Genomic DNA, 5,806 nt, shown 5'->3' with positions numbered 1-5,806 from the left:
TATTAAACTTTTATATTTATTTTCTTCTTCCATTAGCCTTGATCAATTACACTAATTACTAAGAATCAACATCATATTTAACTTAAAAAAATTGAAAACGTTTCTCTCAAGCTTACGTGAACGTAAATTACTTAGCATGTAATATGTCATTGTAACTTTTTTTTACTTCAATTATTTAAATTTTTTATTTGATTTATTCACTACCAATTTTTAGGCTTTTGTTACCGGACTAGTGCAATTTAATTGTAAATTTACAAGATTGGTGCAACTTTCAAATTTTTGTAAGAGTAAGTCTTATTTTTTCATATACAAATATTTTTATTTTTTAACTAAATATAAAGTCATATTTGTGATATACGATTATGTCTTTATAATATAAAGTTAAAAAAATATTAAGTCGACACTATGTCTAATTATAATTGTTTTAATTAAAATAAAAAGTTATACATGAAAAATACAACTTTCTTATTAGCATTTAATTTTAATATTTTATATAATAAAATAGTTAAAAATTAATAAAATAATTAAATAAATCAACTACAAATGATTTTTTTTTTTCCCATTCAACGGGATTTAACACCCAAAGAAACAAAATATATATAGTTATCCACAAAGCTTTTATGATATCTAATCACCATAAAATTTTGCCTAACGGTAAAAAAATAAATAAAAAGAAAGTGGTTCTTTTTGGAAAAACACAACTAATAGCTTCTTTACGTCTTATATTAACAAATTAGTACAATGATTAGCTTTATGGAAAATGTTAATACATTCAATGTAGCTAATATCTTAAAGAAGTATATGTATGGCCTAAAATATTCATAATCTATAGTAATCAAGTTCAATAGCCTCTTTGAAATTAACTTCTATATAAACATTAGGTAAACCTCTTGCTTCCATTAAATGAATTCCAAAAGGAACGAGTCAAGCTCAATTACGGTGGGAGGGCAAAATTCCACTTTTCTCTTCCGTTCACACTAGTGGAAAAAAGGCTTTTTATAGAAACCTTTTACATCAGTTCTGTATTCGATGTAAATATAAGCAATGTAGGAAGTCCAAGACTTTTTACATCCGTTGTTAAAAATCGATGTAAAAAGTGTTACTTTCTACATTTGTTGTTTATAATAACTGATGTAAAAAATATTTTTAATGTTTATCTTTGTCAATAGCGTCAGTATTTCTCTTCTCTAAGAGTTTTAACATTCACGTCAATATTAACAATATATTTTCTTAAGTTAAACTAAAATTCATAAACGTTAGTGTTTATAGTGTTCATGTTCATTGTGTTCTTCAAGTTCTTCATATTCATCGTGCTCTTCAAGTTCTTCATGTTTGTCGTGTTGATTGTATTCATCGTGTTTGTTGTGTTCATCGTATTTGTCACTATGCTAGAAATTGGCTTCTGGAGCGCCAAATTAGATAGCGGTTAGTAAAAATTGCTTTGTATAAAACATTAAGAATACGGTTCTGCCTTAACCGCTCTTCAAAATTAACTTCTTAGAGCGGTTCCACAAGAATCGCTCTCAAATATATACTTCTGAGAGCGGTTCATTTGGATCCGCTCTCTAATATGTACTTTTGATGGTAATTTTATTTTGGAGTGCGGTTGTTAAATAACCGCTCTCAAAAGCGCTATACTTTAGAAAGCGGTTCACACGTGGAACTGCTCTTACAACCTTACAGAGTGGTTGACACGAGGAACCGCTTTGAAAGGTGTAGATTAGAGAGCAGTTATTTCTTAACCACTCTCAGATGTTACAATTTTTAAATTAAACCCTAAGCCTTAATCTGGTTGTCCCTGTCGCCGCACTAAGTCTGTACTTCAAATTTTTGTATGTGTTCAGTGTTTTATGAGAAATTTTTGCAAAAGAACAAGTACCATTGACATCGCATTCAGAATTTTAAGGTATATTCATAATCGTTTCTTTGTTTTCTGGCTATGTTTGGACTTTCGCACTGTCTCATTCTCTCTATTCACTTAACCGCACTTGTATTATTGACGTTCAACAGTTACCAACGTCCGTCGTCCATAAGTGGCTTCAGGTGAACTGCACAAATTAGTGAAACTTCTTTCATTCTAAGTTAGTGTTGTTGTGTTTATATGAACTTATTTTATTCAAATTTTAACCATTGCTGCCTGACAGAGAGCATGAAATTAGTTTTTATTTTGTAAAAGTTGATTTGAAAAGGTTGAACCTTAGGTTAGTTAACCTCTAAAATATTGTTTGAATGGTTTTTTAGGATTTGTTGAACATGATAATAGGACACTGGTTAATTATAATGCAAGAGATTAATGTGAAAATTCAATACTAGTTAACTGTAATGCAGGTGACTAATGTGAAAATGCATTTGATTGTTGTGAAAATTGATTTTCTATATTGAAGTATCATGTTTTATTGTGTTTTCTTTTTGTTGTTCCAATATAAACAGAAAGCAGGGAACATGTTGTTATATATGTTGTTGTGGGAATTGAAATAAGTTTATGTATTGAACAAGATATTGTTGTTTGTTTTGCCCCTTTTATGTATATTTGCTCTGTGTATGAATGAAATTGATGTTCTGTCTTATAGAATGATATGAATGCATGATCATTGTTAGTGATTAAATTTGTAGGGTATGATTTGAAATCTAAAATTGAGTAAAACCTTAGTTTTCCGTTTGAGATTGAAAATAATGATTTAATAAATCATTATTTTCAATCTCAAACTGTCCAAGTTGGACAGTTTGTGAACAAACTTATTCATTTATTGGTTAGCATTTGCTTCTTATAATGTTGTAGTTAATACTTAACAAAATTTGAGTTTGAAGCTTTCTCATTGTCTCTTGGTGCATACTTGATTGAGGTAAATCATCTCATATTCAAGTTGTGTACTAGGAGACTAATGCGAAATGCTGCCCAAATTTTGTCAAGTAAAAAATACAACATTTAAGTAGCAATTGTTAATTAAGGTATGAAAAAGTTTGTTCTCAAATGGGATAGGGCCCTACCATGTGAGAGTTAATAAAAAATTCACATTTGTAAATATCATTACCGTAGTTGGAGCAAATATGGATCGAAGTTGGATGGTAGCTGATCGTTTAAGTAAAGAATACGAAGATAGAGTCAAAGAGTTTATTAGATTTGCGATTAAGCATGCAACTGATCTCAACCATATTCCCTGTCCTTGTTGGTGTTGTTTGAATATGTTACAAGTAAATGCGGAAGAATTGGAAGAACATCTAATGTACAATGTGATAGATGAAAAATATACTTGTTGGACAAAGCAAGGTGAGATACAAGGTGGAAGTACATCAACTAACATGGATTCGAGTGTCAATTACTCAGAGACATTTAGAATAAATGAGAGTAGTCATGCTGAACAAATTCTAAATGTTGTCGAAGAAGATCTTAGAGATTGTCCAAAGATGTTTGAGAGGTTGAAAGATGATACAAAAACACCATTATATAATGGATGCACAAAGTTCACAAGATTGAGCTCTGTTTTAAAGCTTTATAACTTAAAAGCGTCGAATGGATGGACTGATAAGAGCTTCACCGACTTACTAAGTTTATTCCAGAGGATAATGTGCTACCAAAGAGAAAATATGATGCTAAACAAGTACTTGCTTCGATTGGATGACCTATGAAAAGATACATGCTTATCCTAATGACTGCATTTTGTTCCGAAATAAGTATGCATCACTAAGTCAATGTCCAAGGTGTAATGTATCACGATACCTAAAGAAAGAATCAACACCTGCGAAGGTCGTGTGGTCTTTTCCAGTAATACCCAGATTAAAACGTCTATTTCGCAGTGCAGAAAATGTAAAGCAGATGACTTGGCATGCTAAAAGCAGAATTAGAGATGGAAAGCTTAGACAGCTACACACCAATTGCATCTGTTGACATTCTAAAGGTATTTAAACTCCACAATTTCATTATTTACCTTTTAATGTTTACACATTTTTTATTTAATTAGGAAAGAATATAACAAACTTGTTTTCGTAGGGTGATCATGACTGTTTGCTATAGTTAAACACTCCTTTTCACCTGGTTGCAAGAGGGAGAATATATCATACAGTGGTTAGGGACTTCTTACATAATATGACTCTTCCTCCAGAGCATGATAAGGTTTCACAAGAGGTGGTGTAATGACATGACGAGGAGTCTACATTGCCTGTCCCAAATGAACAAGTAAACCGAATTTGCCTGAGAGATGCAATTGGTACTTATGTTGCTTGGCCATTTTCTCTAATCACTTTAAGACCCAAGGTATGTATGCAAGGTTCTTTATAGTTTGGAACACTAGATATTACAATTAATACATATATATTTCAGGTTGCCCCTTCATCAAGTAAAGGGTTAGGGAAAGAGACAGGCTACTCAAAAGAGTCCATTGCTAGTCCATCCAATAAAGGTAGCAGTGCCTGTGTATCATCAGAGATTCTTCAGTTGGTAGAAGCCCAAGGTGTTGTATGCTTCGATATGATGAAGCTTTTTGTGATAAGTGATCAAGCCATTGATACAGCTACAATTCATATGACAACTCTGCACTGGGGTAAAGAGTTTTATGACATTGTGAGGAAGGAAAACATTTTACAAGTCATACGTCGACATTGGTTGAGTGCCTCTAGCATTAACCTTTACATATAGTAAATTACTTTACAAATTTTGTAATTCTTTAGCAATTTATAACTTTGTGTGCATTTCATTGTATAATGCATTTCAATTCTACTTTTGCAATACAAGATATTTGTGTGAAGCTTACTTGCATGGGACAATAATAGCAAATAGATTCTCATTTATATCTTCGTATGAAATGGATGAAAAGCTCAACCCGAACCCACATCAACATATAGCTGAAATGTTGAAGTGTTATATGGGTGAAGATCACTTGATTTTTGCACCTTATATTGTTGGGTAAGTCAATTAATGATTGACTCTACTTTATGCTTTATAAATTAGCATATAACTTTTAATTCTTGTCATCTTAACCTTATATTTATACTCTTGGTAGGCAAAATTGGGTCTTGGTTGCAATCAATACCTCTGACAAGACTATGTATTATTTGGATCCTCTATGCAAGCAGCTGAAGATCAGAACACATATGCAGAACTTATTTAATAAGTAAGCATTCATTTATGTCAAACAACTAAGATTAATGTTAAGTGGTTCAAATGTATCTAAGTTCTTTCATGCACCATTATTAGTGCTCTTGTGACGTTTCAAGCAGAGAGGGAAGTGCAGCCCTCTAGGACAAAGATACATCAAACAAGATAGGTCACTGTACAGGTAATACTATATCATAGAATATGTTTTTAATTTTTAGGTAAATATTAATAACATTGTATATCTATCTTAGTTAACGGTGGTTTATTTGTTTTTATCTTCCACACAGTGTTCAAAGCAAACAAATAATGATGACTGTGGATATTATGTGTGTTTATTCATTGGGGATGCTTTGCATCATGGACAAACTGTAATCCTAGTTAATGTAAGACCCTTACATATGCTAACTGTCTGCCATATGCTTATTATTTGACTTAATTAATTAATTAATTTTTGTATTTTATTATTTTGTATTCAGTACTTTCCAGAGTTGTAGATGCTAACTTTTTCTTACAACAGAATTCATCAAGTGTAAAAGGAGTGGTGTGCATATCTGTACCATAGATATTTAAAGAATACATTAAGCACAATAGATTTGTAGTATTTTTTTACAATACTTAGACAATTTTCTTTCAAGGCATTAGGCAAAAACTGTAAATATGAGATTATTTTCGTCTTGTCAATGTAAACCTCTGATTGTAATTTGTACATGTGAA

Source organism: Abrus precatorius, unplaced genomic scaffold, assembly GCF_003935025.1.
Source record: "Abrus precatorius isolate BTA unplaced genomic scaffold, Abrus_2018 Scaffold6, whole genome shotgun sequence".
NCBI lineage: Eukaryota > Viridiplantae > Streptophyta > Magnoliopsida > Fabales > Fabaceae > Abrus > Abrus precatorius.
The sequence above is the reverse complement of the archived record's forward strand: the minus strand, read 5'-3'. Positions refer to the sequence as shown.